Here is an 18,407-nt window from a genome sequence, read left to right as displayed (position 1 = left end):
TACAGACTGTCCTGTTTTAGACAGATTCTGTTTTTCGTGTGTTGTTTGCTTATTTTGATGAATCTATGGGTAGTATCGGGGGGGGGGGGGTATTAACCATAGAGAAGTTGTAATACAGTAGATATAGTTCTAATATGAAATTGTAATGAGTTTGAAATAGTACTTAAAGGTAGTGATTTGCTTTATTATACTAACAGATCTCACAAAGTTTTTGTTAAAGTTTTGTGTGGATGAAGTGTTCAAAGATCGAGGAGCTATCAATATGATAATAATAAACAGAGGCAAGAGCTTAAGCTTGGGGATGACCAAGGCACCCCAAGTAAATATTCTAAGGATACTCAAGCATCTAAGCTTGAGGATGCCCCGGTTGGCATCCCATCTTTCTTCTTCAACAAATATCGGTATACCTTGGTTTTTGTTTTGTTCACATGATTTGTGTCCTTTGTGTTTTTCTTTTTCTTTAAGAACCATGCTAGTATAAGATGTCCCTTCATTAATTTATAGAATACTTCATGTTCTTCACTTATATCTTCTAAGTATGATCCTATAGAATTGCTCTTTGAGCTTCACTTAAATCTTTTGAGTATGGCTTTATAGAATGCTTCGTGTGCTTCACTTATACATTTTGAGCTTGGATATTGGTTAGTCTATATTAATTGTAGAACTCTCCATGAACTTCACTTATATCTTTTGGAGCATGAATAACACTATCATCTAAAGCGGGTTTGGAAGAGTGTCAACTTTAGGAACTAGTGATCCCGCTATTCCAAATGAGGAGAATTTTGCTTATGTGGAGAGTAGTAAAATTTCTATGCTCGTAGATCATGAAAATAATGCTTTATGTGAAGGTAATATTGTTGAAATCATTCATGATGCTACCGAAAATTATTATGAGGGAGGAATACATGCTTGTAGGAGTTGTAATAATATCAAGTTTCCTCTCTATGTGCTTAAAGTTTTGAAGTTATATTTGCTTTGCCTTCCTATGCTAGTTGATTCTTGTTCCCATAAATTGTGTGCTCAAAAAATCCCTAGGTATAGTAAGTGGGTTAGATTTAAATATGCTAGTCATATTCATCATTATGCTCTCTTTATGTTTCAATTCTTATCTTTTATGTGAGCATCATTGAAATCATCATGCCTAGCTAAAAGGTATTAAAGAAAATCGCTTGTTGGGAGACAACCCAATATTTATCCTTACTGTTTTTGGGTGTTCTCATCATTAAGCTACTGTAGTAATCATGTTTTATAGCTTTTTTCAATAAAGTTCCAAGTAAGACCTTTGGGAAGACTTGGGTGAAAGTTAATGTGATCTTGCTGTAAAAAACAGAAACTTTGCGCTCACGAGATTAGCTGCCATTTTTTTACAGAAGAGTGCTTTGGTGCTGATTCTTTTTGCAGAAGATTAATAGAAAACTTCCTCACGCCCACCAATATATTTCATAATTATTTTAGTAGCAGAAGTATGGTTAGTGTTCAGATCATTACAGACTGTTCTGTTTCTGACAGATTCTGTTTTCATTGCATAGTTTGCTTGTTTTCTAGTTTCTATGGCTTATATTTCTCAATATAAATTGTAGAAATGATATGGTACAGTAGGCATTGTGTGAGAACAATTATGAGCCTTGTCTTTGACAGTACCAAAGTGAATGGTTTACTCTTTATCATACTAACCTATCTCACGAAGTTCCGTTAAGTTTTGTGTGATTGAAGTTTTCAAGCTTTGGGTGAGATATCGATATGAGGAGAATAAGGAGTGGAAAGACCCTAAGCTTGGGGATTCTCAAGGAACCCCAAGGTAATATTCAAGGAAGACTCAAGCGTCTAAGCTTGGGGATGCCCCGGAAGGCATCCCCTCTTTCGTCTTCAAAACTATCGGTATACCTTACTCGGAGCTATATTTTTATTCGTCACATGATATGTGTTTTGTTTGGAGCGTATTTTCAATTTTACTTGCTGTTTGAATAAAATCATTGGATCTGAAATCTTAAATGAAAAAGAATCCTCCCATGGCTAGTTAATTATTTGACCACTCAGTGTTCTTCACTTATATCTTTTGGAGTAGTTTATCATTTACTCACGTGTTTCACGTATATCCTATGAGTAAATGATTGAATAACTGAATATCATAAATCTGAATTTATATATGTTTCATATGCTTATACCATGGGGAGTAATGACTTCACACTAGAATAAGTATAGGTAGTAAACTTATTGAAAGTTAGCAAACATAGAATTGGTCACTTGAACAATTCATGAAAGAATATTGAAGGAAGAGAGATTTCACATATAAATATACTATCTTGGACATCTTTTGTAATTGTGAGCACTCATTAAAATATGACATGCTAAAAGGTTAATGTCGGACAAGGAAGACAACGTAATGGGTTATGTTTTCTTATATCCGAAATAAAGTATATTGTCTTGGATCATCCAACATGTTGAGCTTGCCTTTCCCTCTCATGCTAGCCAAATTCTTTACACCAAGTAGAAATACTACTTGTTCTTCCAAACATCCCTTAAAACGAGTTTTGCCATGAGATTCCACCATACCAACCTATGGATTGAGTAAGATCCTTCAAGTAAGTTGTCATCGTTGCATGCAATAAAAATTGCCCTCTAAATATGTATGATCTATTAATGTGGAGAAAATAAGCTTTATACGATCTTGTGATGTAGAAGAAATAAAAGTGACAGATTGCATAATAAAGGTCCATATCACAAGTGGCAATATAAAGTGACGTTCTTTTGCATTAATATTTTGTGCATCCAACCATAGAAGTGCATGACAACCTCTGCATCCCTCTGCGAAGGGCCTATATTTTACTTTTATCTTCTACCTTATGCAAGAGTCATGGTGATCTTCACCTTTCCTTTTTACATTTTATCCTTTGGCAAGCAAATTGTGTTGGAAAGATCCTGATATATATATCCAATTGGATGTAAGTTATCATGAACTATTATTGTTGACATTACCCTTGAGGTAAAAGGTTGGGAGGCGAATCTATAAGCCCCTATCTTTCTCTGTGTCCGATTAAAACTTTGAACCCATAAATATCACGTGAGTGTTAGCAATTGTGAAATATTAAATCATAGTTGAGTATGTGGAGTTTGCTAAATCAAAGCTCTGACATAGACCCTTCCTAGAAATAAGATGAATTGCAATTGTTTGATGACTGGGAATATAGTTTGTTAGTTTCAAGAAAGTTTATGATCTATACTTTAACATGTGAATAGCTTGTTACTTGATCATGAAAAGTTTTATGAAGATGAGCTACTGTTATGATATATAATGATGCTATAAAAAGTGATTGAAACTATCATTGATGAAACTTATGCACTTGCTAGCATTCACACTTCATAAATTATTTCTTTTACCATATACCTACTCGAGGGCGAGCAGGAATTAAGCTTGGGGATGCTGATATGTCTCCAACGTATCTATAATTTATGAAGTATTCATGCTATTATATTATCAACCTTGGATGTTTTATATGCATTTATATGCTATTTTATATGATTTTTGGGACTAACCTATTAACCTAGTGCCCAGTGCCAGTTTCTGTTTTTCCTTGTTTTTGAGTTTTACAGAAAAGGAATATCAAAGAGAGTCCAATTGACGTGCCAATTTTTGATGATTTTTTATGGACCAAAAGAAAACCCTGGAGTAAAATAGTTGGGCCAGGAGAGTCCCAGGGTGTCCACGAGGGTGGGGGGCGCGCCCACCTGTTGGGGAACGTAGTAATTTCAACAAAAATTCCTGCGCACACGCAGGATAATGGTGATGTATAGCAACGAGAGGGGAGAGTGTCGTCCACGTACCCTCGTAGATCGTTAAGCGGAAGCATTATGACAACGCTGTTGATGTAGTCGTACGTCTTCACGATCGACCGATCCTCGGTACCGAACGTACGACACCTCCGCGTTCAGCACACGTTCAGCTCGGTGACGTCCCATGAACTCACGATCCAATAGAGCTCGGGGAAGAGTTTCGTCAGCACGACGGTGTGGTGACGATGTTGATGAAGCTACCGTAGCAGGGCTTCGCCTAAACACCGCTACAGTATGACCGAGGTGGATTATGGTGGAGGGGGGGCACCGCACAAGGCTGGGAGAGATCTTTGTGATCAACTTGAGTGTCTAGAGGTGCCACCCTGCCCCCGTATATAAAGGAGCAAGGGGGAGGCCGGCCGACCCTTGTTGGCGCGCCTAGGAGGAGGAATCCTCCTCCTAGTAGGAGGGGGAAATGCAGGGAGAGAAAGAGAAGGAAAGGGGGCCGCCGCCCCCCTTTCTCCTAGTCCAATTCGGATAGGGGGAAGGGGGCGCGCTGCCTGCCCTAGGCCGGCCCCTCTCTCTTTCCCTTATGGCCCAACAAGGCCCATTAACCCCCGGGAGGTTCCGGTAACCCCTCCGGTACTCCAATAAAATCCCGATTTCACCCAGAACTATTCCGATGTCCAAATGTAGGCTTCCAATATATCAATCGTTATGTCTCGACCATTTCGAGACTCCTCGTCATGTCCGTGATCACATCCGGTAATCCGAACTACCTTCGGTACATCAAAACATATAAACTCATAAAACCGATCATCACAGAACTTTAAGCGTGCGGACCCTACGGGTTCAAGAACTATGTAGACATGACCGAGACACGTCTCCGGTCAATAACCAATAGCGGAACCTGGATGCTCATATTGGTTCCTACATATTCATAGTAGATCTGAACCTATTATATTTTCATGAATATATGTGAGTTCTTGATCCTATCTTGCAAGTCTATAGTCACCTACTATGTGTTATGATTCGGCAACCCCGAAGTGACAATAATCGGGACCACTCCTGGTGATGACCGTAGTTTGAGGAGTTCATGTATTCACTATGTGTTAATGCTTTGGTCCGGTACTCTATTAAAAGGAGGCCTTAATATCCCTTAGTTTCCGCTAGGACCCCGCTGCCACGGGAGGGTAGGACAAAAGATGTCATGCAAGTTCTTTTCCATAAGCATGTATGACTATATTCGGAATACATGCCTACATTACATTGATGAATTGGAGCTAGTTCTGTGTCACCCTAGGTTATGACTGTTACATGATGAACCACGTCCGGCATAATTCTCTATCACCGATCCATTGCCTACGAGCTTTCCATATATTATTCTTCACTTATTTACTTTTCCGTTGCTATTGTTATCATCACTATAAAACACCAAAAACATTACTTTTTCTACCGTTACTTTTGCCACCATTACCACTGCTATCATATTACTTTGCTACTAAACACTTTGCTGTAGATATTAAGTTTCCAGGTGTGGTTGAATTGACAACTCAGTTGCTAATACTTGAGAATATTCTTTGCCTCCCCTTGTGTCGAATCAATAAATTTGGGTTGAATACTCTACCCTCGAAAACTGTTGCAATCCCCTATACTTGTGGGTTATTAAGACTATTTTTTGGTGCCATTGCCGGGGAGCATAGCTCTATTCTTTGAGTCACTTGGGATTTATATCTGCTTATCATTATGAAGAACTTGAAAGACCCAAGAACCAAGATTTATCCCTCAACTATGAGTGGAGGTAAGGAACTGCCATCTAGCTCTGCACTTGATTCACCTTTTGTTTTGAGTAAGCTTGCGACACCTAAACCTGCTTCTGCTATTAATTTTGATATGTCGCATATTATTGATGATGCCACTTCTGCTATGCATGATACTTATGATGAAACTACTTCTATGCTTGATACTACTATGCCACTTGGTGAATTTCTTGATGAACAACTTGCTAGGGCTAGAGAGAATGAAATTATTGAAACTGATAATATTGATGAAAGTGATGATGAAGGCTCTCCCAATAAATATGAATTACCTGTTGTGCCTGAGGGCTATGTTATGGATGAAGAAACTAAAAGAGACTTTCTTTCATGCAATGATAGAAATGATCTTAAGAAATTATTAGCTAAGCTTAAACAAAAAACTCTAAATGCTAGAGTGAAATATTATCCTGCTTATGTTACTTCACCTATCTTTGTTACTGATAAGGATTATGAATTCTCTATTGATCCTGATATAATTACTTTGGTTGAATCTTTTACTGATAAGGATTATGATCATTATGGCTAAAAATGATAGGACTTTGCATGCTTCTAGTGAACCTGTTATTGACACCTGAGAATCCCAATGATATCTCTATTTCTGATGCTGAAACACAATCTAGTAATGAGCATGAACCTAGTGATAATGTTAATAATGATGTTCATGGTGATGCTCAACCTAGTAATGACAATGATGTAGAGATTTAACCTGCTGTTGATCTTGATAACCCAAAATCAAAGAATCAACGTTAGGATAAGAGAGACTTTGTTGCTAGGAAACACGGTAATGAAAGAGAGCCTTGGGTTCAGAAACCCATGCCCTTTCCTCCTAAGTGATGACCCACATGTATAGGGGATCTATAGTAGTCCTTTCGATAAGTAAGAGTGTCGAACCCAACGAGGAGTAGAAGGAAATGGTAAGCGGTTTTCAGCAAGGTATTCTCTGCAAGCACTAAAATTATAGGTAACAGATAGTTTTGTGATAAGATAATTTGTAACGAGCAACAAGTAACAAAAGTAGATAAAGTGCATCAAGGTGGCCCAATCCTTTTTGTAGCAAAGGACAAGCCTGGACAAATTATTATATAGAGAAAAGCTCTCCCGAGGACACACGGGAATTATCATCAAGCTAGTTTTCATCATGTTCATATGATTCGCATTCGGTACTTTGATAATTTGGTATGTGGGTGGACCGGTGCTTGGGTGCTTCCCTTACTTGGACACACATCCCACTTATGATTAACCTCTATTGCAAGCATCCGCAACTACAACAAAAGTATTAAGGTAAACCTAACCATAGCATGAAACATATGGATCCAAATCAGCCCCTTACGAAGCAACGCATAAACTAGGGTTTAAGCTTCTGTCACTCTAGCAACCCATCATCTACTTATTACTTCCCAATGCCTTCCACTAGTCCCAAATGATGGTGAAGTGTCATGTAGTCGACGTTCACATAACACCACTAGAGGAGAGACAACATACATCTCATCAAAATATTGAACGAATACCAAATTCACATGACTACTAATAGCAAGACTTCTCCAATGTCCTCGGGAACAAATGTAACTACTCACAAAGCATATTCATGTTCATAATCAGAGGGGTATTAATATGCATATAGGATCTGAACATATGATCTTCCACCAAATAAACCAACTAGCATCAACTACAAGGAGTAATTAACACTACTAGCAACCCATAGGTACCAATCCCAGACATAGAGACAAGAATTGGATACAAGAGATGAACTAGGGTTTCAGAGAAGATGGTGCTGGTGAAGATGTTGATGGAGATTGACCCCCTCCCGATGAGAGGATCGTTGGTGATGACGATGGTGACGATTTCCCCCTCCCGGAGGGAAGTTTCACCGGCAGAACAGCTCCGCCGGAGCCCTAGATTGGTTCTGCCAAGGTTCTGCCTCGTGGCGGCGGAGTCTCGTCCCAAAAGCTTTCTTATGATTTTTTCCTCAACGAAAGACTCCGTATAGTAGAATATGGGAATTAGAGGGCCACCAGGGGGCCCGCGAGGAAGGGGGCACGCCCAGGGGGTAGGGCGCGCCCCCACCCTCGTGGCTGGTGAGTGGCCCCCCTCTGGTACTTCTTGCGCTCAATATTTTTTATATATTCTGAAACGTGCTCCCGTGAAGTTTCAGGACTTTTGGAGATGTGCATAATAGGTCTCTAATATTTGCTCCTTTTCCAGCCCTGAATCCCAGCTGCCGGCATTCTCCCTCTGTATGTAAACCTTGTAAAATAAGAGAGAATAGGCATAAGTATTGTGGCATAATGTGTGGTAACAGCCCATAATGCGATAAATATCAATATAAAAGCATGATGAAAAATGGATGTATCACTAAGCCATCCAAGAAAAAGGATGATGAGGATTTTGAGGGTTTGCTGAAATGATTAGACCTATCTTTTTGCATATGCGTTTGACTGATATGCTTAAAATGAATCCTAATGCTAAGTACATGAAAGATATTGTTACTAATAAAAGAAAGATACCGGAAGCTGAAATTTTCACCATGCTTGCTAATTATACTTTTAAAGGTGGAATACCTAAGAAACTAGGAGATCCTGGAGTACCAACTATACCATGCTTCATTAAAAGAAACTATGTTAAAACTGCTTTATGTGATCTTGGAGCCGGTGTTAGTGTTATGCCTCTCTCTTTATATCGTAGACTTGATTTGAATAAGTTGACACCTACTGAAATATCTTTGCAAATGGCTGATAAATCAACTGCTATACTTGTCGGTATTTGTGAGGATGTGCCTGTTGTGGTTGCAAACATTACAATTTTAACGGAATTTTTTATTCTTTATATTCCCGAGGACGATAGTATTTCTATTATTCTTGGAAGACCCTTTTTGAATACTGCAGGGGTTGTTATTGATTGCACCAAAGGCAATGCCACTTTTCATGTTAATGGTAATGAGCATACGGTACACTTTCCGAGGAAACAACCTCAAGTTCATAGTATAAACTCTATTGGAAAAATTCCATCGATTATTTTTGGAGGTTTTGAATTTCCTCTTCCTACTGTCAAGAAGAAATTTGATATTCTTATTGTTGGGGATGTGCATATCCCCGTTGAGGTAACCTAGTGTTATTCGAAAATTCTCTGGTTCCATGTTATTCGGAATGAGTTTGTTAACAAGACCTGGTTAACCTTGTTAGTGGATTCCTTTTGATGAGCATGAGATGGATGAATTTAGAAAACACAACTCTCTGTACCCTCTTTTTACTTTCTGTTATTTATATTAAATAAAGAAAAAATAGTAATTTCTGTCTATTTTCTGAATTATCCATGGAATAAAAAACAGCCCGAAAATAAAAGTTCTCCAAATTCCCTGCCAAATATGATTTTTTCTAGAATATTTGAGAATATCTGGCACTGAGAACACAGCAGGGGGAGCAAGCACCTGGCCACGAGGGTCTAGGGCGCGCCCACTCCCCTGGACGCACCCCCCTGCCTCGTGGGCCCATGGTGGCTCCCCTCCACTTATTCCTGCACCCACACACTTCTTCCTCCCAAAAAATCACCATCCAGCTCAAGCACGAGTTCTAGCTCATTTTGCTGCGATTTTTGATCTCCTTGCTCAAAGCACCTCTCACAAAACTGCTTTGGGGGATTGTTCCTTGGTATGTGACTCCTCCATTGGTCCAATTAGTTTTTGTTCAAGTGCTTTATTCATTGCAAATTTTTGCTGCCTAGGTGACCATGTTCTTGAGCTTGCATGTCAAATTTATATGGTTCCAAGTAGTCCAGATGCATGATATAGGCTCTAGGCACTTGTAGGAGTAGTTGCTATCAATTTTGTTGAGTTTGGTTTACTTTTATTTGAACTTACTAAAAATTTCAGAATTTTTCAGAAAATAATGAAGAGATTTTTGAGGGGCTCATCGAGCTGAAGCTCGAAGGAAAAGCAAAATGAAGAAGCAGAGAGGCCCAAATATAATCTGCCTCGCACCGCGGAGGTTCGGCCGTGTAAATGGCCTTCCGATGATTTCTTGAGAGCAGCCGGGATTTATGATGATTTTTATGAATTGGCTAAGAATGGAGGCCTCACCGACTTCCTCCGCGACCAACACAAACAGTATCTCTTAATCACCAATACTTTTGTGCAAAACTTCTACTATTATCCTAGGGAATCACCTCCTTCAGTAGAGTTTCATTTATATGATGTGGTTAAGAAGATGTCACTATATGAATTCTGCAGGGTTTGGAAAATACCTTTTGAGGGTAGCCTAGAGGAACCACATCGTAGAGATGTGGACGGGTTTATTGACACTATTACTGTAGGGGAAACTAGGAAAGTTTCTGATGCAAGAATCACTAGCATACATTTTCCTGTTTTACGCTACTTTGCAATATTTGCTAGTCGTTGCTTAATTGGTCGCGGAAACTGTGGAAACCTTAGTGTTCATGATATTTTTTTTTTTCCATGGTTTATTCCGTGATGACTCTGTTAGTATGGGCGGTATTATTGCTAAACGGTTAAGTCTGAACCGTACAAAGGGCCCCATCTTTGGAGGTGTCTATGCTTCACGCCTTGCTGCATACTATAACATACCTATTAGGCACTATGAAAAAGAAGAAAATTTGTTGCCTACTGTTTATTTAGATTATAAGAGTATGGTAGTGCATGATTTTATTGTAAAGAATAGGGAAAGGGAGCTTAAATACAAATTGTTCTTTGATAAACATCATCCTGAGACTATCACCTTGCCTGCTCCTTCCTTATTTGATTTATCTACAGGCCAGTATCTCGTTCCGCTGGAGGCTATTCACGCCTACCGGAACCCTACATCAGCCACAGAGCCAGAGTCGGAACCACAATTTGATCCTCCACGACAGTCTAATTACCAGTGGGATCCGGAGATGATTGCCGACCAGTGGCAATCAGAGTCTTCTTCTTCGCAGTACAACCCCAACTATTACTTTGGATATTCGCCAGGCCAGTCGTGGCCATAGACCAACTTAGGCCAAAAGCCTAAGCTTGGGGGAGTACGTATTTCCCACCGACATTACATTCATGTTCACACACTCATTTCTAGTTGTCGGTGCTCATACTTTTTCATTGTATCATCCATACTAGTTTATTTCCTTTTTATGCTTTCTTCTTGTGTGTTTGATAAACCTTAAGAAAAAACAGAAAATTAGTTGTAGCTTTTAGCTAGCTTTAATTTTATGCCTGTAGTAGTAATTAAAAAGAAAACCCAAAAAGATTTCATGTTCTTCTTTTGCTTGTTGGGAGCTTTCCCATGTAAATAGTTTTATTTCTTTTCTTTTCTTTGGGGGTCGATACGAGAAGACCATAATGAAAATGTTGAGTGGCTCTTATATGCATTATTGTTGATCTAACAAAGAGCCCATATTGCCTTGTCTTCTCCTGTTTATTGAATACTTGCAGATTCCAGCTTAGTCCAATGCACTTGCACTGTTATTATTATTCACATCATTCGGTCGTGCAAGTGAAAGGCAATTATGACGATATATGATGGACTGATTGAGATGGGAGAAGCTGGTATGAACTCGACCTCTCTTGTTTTTGTAAATATGATTAGTTCATCGTTCCTGATTCAGCCTATTATGAATAAACATGTTTGCAATGACAATTAGGGATTATAGTTTCTTATGCCATGCTTAATTAGCTAGGAGCTTATAATGGTTTACCTTGTGTGCCAACATGCTATTAAAATGGTTGTGATGTGGTATGATAGGGTGGTATCCTCTTTTGAATGATTTGAGTGGCTTGACTTGGCACATGTTCACGCATGTAGTTGAAACAAAATCAACATAGCCTCTATGATATTTATGTTCATGGTGCATTATATCCTACTCATGCTTGCATTCGATGTTGATTAATTTTAATGCATGTTCATGACTGTTGTCGCTCTCTAGTTGGTCGCTTCCCAGTATTTTGCTAGCCTTCACTTGTACTAAGCGGGAATACTGCTTGTGCATCCAATCCAATAAACCCCAAAGTTATTCCATATGAGTCGACCATACCTACCTATATACGGTATCTACCTGCCGTTCCAAGTAAATTTGTATGTGTCAAACTCTAAACCTTCAAATAAATATTTTGTTTTGTATGCTCAAACAGCTCATGTATCAACTAGGGATGTCCGTATCTTCCATGTTAGGCGGGTTATTCTCAAGAGGAGTGGACTCCGCTCCTCACTCACGAGAAAATGGCTGGTCACCGGGATGCCCAGTCCCATGCTTTATGCAAATCAAATCAAAAATAATTGCAAACAAAACTCCCCCGGGACTGTTGTTAGTTGGAGGCACTCGTTGTTTCGACCAAGCCATGGATTGATGCTTGTTGGTGGAGGAGGAGTATAAACTTTACCATTATGTTTGGGAACCGCCTATAATGTGTGTAGCATGGAATATATCGCCATCTCTTGGTTGTTATGTTGACAATGAAAGTATACCGCTCAAAATATTATTCACCTCTATTTCAAAACCGAGCTCTGGCACCTCTACAAATCCCTGCTTCCCTCTATGAAGGGCCTATCTATTTACTTTTATGTTGAGTCAGCATCCTCTTATTAAAAAGCACCAGTTGGAGAGCACTGATGTCATTTGCATTCATTACTGTTAGTTTACATTGAGTATGACTTGACTGGATCTCTTTTACCATAAATTAAAATGTCTAGTCAGTCCTTAATCTTTAAAGGTGCTCTACATTTATGTTTTGCGGTCTCAGAAAGGGCTAGCGAGATACCATCTTGTTATATCATATCATGATTGTTTTGACAAAGTGTTGTCATCCGAGATTTATTATCATTGCTCGCTAGTTGATTATGCCATTGATATGAGTAAACATGAGACCTAAATGTTATTGTGAATATGGTTAGTTCATAATCTTTGCTGAAAACTTGAATGCTGGCTTTACATATTTACAACAACAAGAGCAAACAAAGTTTGTAAAAGTTTTTCTTTATCACTTTCAGTTTGTCAACTGAATTGCTTGAGGACAAGCAAAGGTTTAATCTTGGGGGAGTTGATACGTCTCCGTCGTATCTACTTTTCCAAACAGTTTTGCCCTTGTTTTGGACTCTAATTTGCATGATTTGAATGGAACTAACCCGGACTGACGCTGTTTTTAGCAGCATTGCCATGGTGTTATTTATGTGCAGAAACAAAAGTTCTCGGAATGACCTGAAACTCCACGGAGATTATTTTTGGAAATAATAAAAAATACTGGCAAAGAATCAAGGCCAGGGGGCCCACACCCTAGCCACAAGGGTGGGGGGCGCGCCTGCCCCCTGGGCGCGCCCCCTGCCTCGTGGGCCCCCTGGAGCTCCACCGACCTCAACTCCAACTCCGTATATTCGTGTTTGGGGAGAAAAAATCAGAAAGAAGGATTCATCGTGTTATACGATACGGAGCCACCGCCAAGCCCTAAACTCTCTCGGGAGGGCTGATCTGGAGTCCGTTTGGGGCTCCGGAGAGGGGAATCTGTCGTCGTCGTCATCATCAACCATCCTCCATCACCAATTTCGTGATGTTCACCGCTATGCGTGAGTAATTCCATCGTAGGATTGCTGGACGGTGATGGGTTGGATGAGATTTATCATGTAATCGAGTTAGTTTTGTTAGGGTTTGATCCCTAATATCCACTATGTTCTGAGATTGATGTTGCTATGACTTTGCTATGCTTAATGCTTGTCACTAGGGCCCGAGTGCCATGATTTCAGATCTGAACCTATTATGTTTTCATGAATATATGTGAGTTCTTGATCCTATCTTGCAAGTCTATAGTCACCTACTATGTATTCTGATCCGGCAACCCTGAAGTGACAATAATCGGGATCACTCCGGTGATGACCGTAGTTTGAGAAGTTCATGTATGCACTATGTGTTAGTGCTTTGGTCCGGTACTCTATTAAAAGGAGGCCTTAATATCCCTTAGTTTCCGCTAGGACCCCGCTGCCACGGGAGGGTAGGACAAAAGATGTCATGCAAGTTCTTTTCCATAAGCACGTATGACTATATTCGGAATACATGCCTACATTACATTGATGAATTGGAGCTAGTTTTGTGTCACCCTAGGTTATGACTGTTACATGATGAACCACATCCGGCATAATTCTATATCACCGATCCATTGCCTACGAGCTTTCCATATATTGTTCTTCGCTTATTTACTTTTCTGTTGCTATTGTTATCATCACTATAAAACACCAAAAACATTACTTTTGCTACCGTTACTTTTGCCACCGTTACCAGTACTATCATATTACCTTGCTACTAAACACTTTGCTGCAGATATTAAGTTTCCAGGTGTGGTTGAATTGACAACTCAGCTGGTAATACTTGAGAATATTCTTTGGCTCCCCTTGTGTCGAATCAATAAATTTGGGTTGAATACTCTACCCTCAAAACTTTTGCGATCCCCTATACTTGTGGGTTATCACCTGCCAGTCCCACACACGCCGGCACGGGTGGTTGAGCTCAGCCTCAATCATCTCCGGGGAAGCAACACCCACCCCCACGACGGTGACGATTGCCTGGAGCGACGGGGAGGGGGTGGTAAATCCTCCACCTCGATGTGAAAGAACCCGAGGCCCTCGATGCCATGGCCATACATCATGAGCTCATCAGTCAGCGGACGGTCCGGGCATAGGGCCACTGGGTGCCCAGTATCCTTGCAGAGGTAGCACAACGGAGGGTTGGTGCACTCAACTTGGTAATGGCCCGCGATCCCGCAGTTGAAGCAAGGGGCGGGTCACGAGTAGCAACAACATCGACCAACGCCGAGGTCACGGGGGAGGGGGCCGGCATAGCAGGGGGGCGAGCCGGACCCCGCTTCTTCTTCTTCTTCGCGCCCTGACACCCTCGCCCCTCATTGCCTCCATTGGCAGGAGGGAAACTGGGCTGGTTGTGGGGGGGTAGATAGCAGCGCGAGGGCGCGTCGGAAGCAGGTAGAGCGGAGGTGCGGGCCGGAGACGGGGAACGGGCCCGATGCCGCTCCGGCGAGGGGGACCGTCGCCGGTCAGAGCGCCACGTCTCGACCGCAGGAGACCGGGGATGGTCTCGGCGGTCGTCGCGAGGCGAGGAGCGGCGGTCGTCCCGGGCCGGCGAGCAGCGGCTATCACCGCCGGGGGAGCGCCGAGACTCGCGCGGAGGAGAGCGGCGCGGGTCCCTGGAGTCCAGCTCGCGGCGCAGATCAGCCTCCCGGCGGAGGCCCTCGGGCGACGAGCGGGGCTGGGCGCGGCGGTCGTCCAAGCTACACCTTGGCCGGCCGGAGTTGCCCCCCCCCACTCGCGCATCATCTCCCGCGAGGGGACGGCGTCGAGAGCGGGGGAGGGAGGGAGGACTGAAGCAGCTGGGGCGGACCGAGGTGGCGAGGAAGGAGATGTCGAGCGAGGGGAAAACGAGGGGCAGGGGGAGCGTGGCGGCTGGACTGGGAACCCTTGTGGAGGCCAGATCGAGCGTGGCGGGGCAGGCCGGGGGAGCAGGCTCTGGGATGGGCCGGCACCCCCCGTGGGCCGATGCATCTCCAGGCCCAGGGCCAGTCCAGCCGCAAGCGCCGCGCTAGACGACCCAGCCTGGAAGGGACGATTGTCACATCCTAGTTAGCCATGCATTAGAGTGTTGCATCATGTCTACTTTTTCATCAGAAACTTGAAATGGGGATGACAGAACCCCCAGTCCCCTCTGAAACCAACTAGGGTTTACTAAAAAACTTTTCAATGAACCTGAAATGCCCTTCTAAAATGCCCATCATTTTTGTCTTGGTTCAGAACCTCTGCCAAAAGTGGTGCACATTTTCCTAGGCCATCTTAGGGTTTTTGAATTAAATCATAAATATTTGAATTTGGGCATTTAAAATTATATAAAATATTTAAATGCTCAAATATCTCCAAACTAAAATGTTTCATGTTGGAAATAATCCAACTATGGACCAGGAGTAATTTGGTGATTTTAGGAGTTGCCTAAGTATTTTATTTAATTCAACAAAGTTGCAGAAGTATTAAAAAAACAGAAACAGAAAGAAAAAGGGAAAACTTACCTGGCGCCACCACAGGCCCACCAGCCAGCCCACCTGGCCGGCCCAGCCCGGCCACCGCTCGAGCGAGCTGCTTGGCTTGCCAGGCAAGCAGCCAAGGTGCTCGGCGGCGGCACCGCAGCTCGCCACGCAGCTGCACGCCGCCCTGCCTCCCCCTCTCGCCGCCCTGATGGCCTGGACGAGCTCCACATCGCGCCCCTACCCTCCTGGACACCTCCATTCGCCCCCAGTTCCTCTCCCTCGCGCTCCCACGCCATGGCCGACGCCACCGTCGCCGCACCGCCGCCGTAGCCGTGCTCCCCTTCGTCTCCACGCCGCGCCACCGTGTCCAGAAGCTCCGCCGTCCTCTACTTCTTCGAGCTAGCCGAGCCCCGAGCGCTCGCGTGCCCCGAAGCCGCCGCACCAACCTCGCCCGAACCGCCATTGCCGGAGATCCCCTTCACCGTCGCCGCCGCAGCAGCTCGTCCCCGACCATGCCGTCCTTTCCATCAAGACCGCAGTGAGCTGGGCTAACTTCCCCTTCCTCTCTTTCTCTCTCTCGTGCACTACAGCGAGCACACTAAGCTCACCCGCACGCGTCGTCGCGGACCTCTTCGCCGACGTGCCCCCGGCCATCCTTCGGCCACCTCGCCTTGTCCATCGCACTCACCACGCCGCGTTGGGGCTAACCATGCACTCCCCGCACCTCACCGCACACTCTAGCCACGAGTTCGTCTTCAACCGAACTCCGGCGGCCGCCAAAGTCGCCGCCGGCGCCAACTCCGGCCACCCCGAGCCCAACCACCACCACCAATAGTCGCGGCTCAACCTCAGCAACACGTAGATGCCTTCCGCCGTCCATTTGGTTGCCGGAATGGCAAAAAGCACTTTCGCCGCCGCGTCGGGCTCGCCGGCGGCTAGACGCCGGCGTGTTTGACTCTGACTTTGACCACGGGTGGGCCCCGGTTGACCCCCTGGGTCTATGACATGTGGGGCCCCCTCTGTTAATTAATCCAGTTAGTTTAAATCTAATTTAGTTAAACTAATTGAATACTGACATGCGGGACCCACTAGTCAGTTTGACCTGGACCAGCCCGTTGACCACTGACGTCATCATGACGTAGTGCTGACGCAGTAATTTAATTACTGGAATTATTTTTACACAGGAAATTCCAGAATATTATTTAAACTTCAAAAATTCATAACTTTTATTCTGTAACTCCAAATTGGACAAATTATATATGAAAAATGATCAGAAAAATCCAATCTTTCCATCTGTACTGGTTTCATGCATGTTTAAACAAGCTAACCTGCTGATTATCACAGAACAAGATCAAACACCTTAAATGGCAACTTATGAGTTTGAACTTTGAATCAATGGTTCAAATTAGTTCAAACCCATCTGTTCTTAGTTACATTAGCCCAATACACTCATTTTGCCATGTCTCATGCATGCATCATATTGTTGCATACTGTTTGGTAATGTTTGTGTATCGGTGCTCTCTGCGGCAGGTTCTGCCCCCGAGGAGTACCGTGATAACCCCGACGAAGAGCAATACCAGTGCACCAACCCGTCAGGCAAGCAACCAACCATTTGATCATATCGATACAATCCCATGTTCTCGCTCCTGCTCTCTTTTACTGCATTAAGACAACGCGTTTCAAACTGCTGTGTGCTACGGTAGTTGAACCCATTTCCTCTGCATGACCTGTCATTGCCACAGTAACTAGATGAAACCCACTAGCATGTGTAGGAGTTGTTTGAGCCATATGTATGTGTTGTTCCTACCTTGCTATGCCTGCTATGCTTAGAGTCGTGTCAGGTCTGGTTCATCTGGGTGATGGGCTAGAGTGAAATGTTTATGTCGGTAATGAGAGTGGTGTGGTGAACACGATTTGGTAAAGGTATCGATGAGAGGCCATGTAGGAGTACATGGTGGGTTGTTTCATTGAAGCCGACCTTAAGCACTGAGATCTGTATGTGTGATTTAAGAATCAGCTACTACCATGCATTGGGCCCGAAACCAATGGACCCTCTCGGCTTCTTATTCACCCTAGTTCTCCGTCCAGGAGTTGCAAGTAGTTTCTGGTGTTTGTAGCCTACTGGAGGCCGTGGACAGCGCTGACCGTAGGGGTGGGCTGTGATGCGGTAGGTACGTGGCACGGTGTACCGAATACCCGTTAGGTATCTCGGGAACCCTGTTCACATCGTTCGGGGCCGTATGGGAAACCTCGGCCGGACTCCCTGCGGATGGAACCTGGATAGGCGATAAACCTGGACTGTAGGCTTAGGTGATTAGGTAGGTCGTGGCCGACACCCACGTTGGGCTTTCGCTTGAAGGTTGCCGAGTACATGTCGTGTAAACGACGGTAAGTGGTGAGAGCGTGTATGAAGGAGTACACCCCTGCAGGGTTAACATGATCTATTCGAATAGCCGCGTCCGCGGTAAAGGACTACTTGGTTGCCTATACAGTTCATAGACAAGTAAATGGAAACTGTTAAAAGCCTCAAGATAAGTGTGAGTGCCGAGGATGGCTCTTCCGTAGGAAGACGGAGGTGGATCCTCGGTAGTGTATTGAAGTGGTGAGTAGTGGACTCGTGTGTGCAAAACCATTTCAAGTTGGAGTATCGTAGGATAGTCTAGCCAAGAGTCAAAGCTGGCTTGCTGCAATAACTCCACCAACCCTTCTTGATAATATGCATGTATGTAGGTTCTGATGTAAGTCTTGTTGAGTACCCTTGTACTCATGTTGCTATAATTTACATTTTTACAGAAGACGCTGCAACCCCTTCTGATGGGTTCTATGTA

Source organism: Triticum aestivum, chromosome 6A (assembly GCF_018294505.1).
Source record: "Triticum aestivum cultivar Chinese Spring chromosome 6A, IWGSC CS RefSeq v2.1, whole genome shotgun sequence".
In the NCBI taxonomy this organism is placed as follows: Eukaryota; Viridiplantae; Streptophyta; class Magnoliopsida; order Poales; family Poaceae; genus Triticum; species Triticum aestivum.
This window is presented reverse-complemented; position numbering follows the sequence as displayed.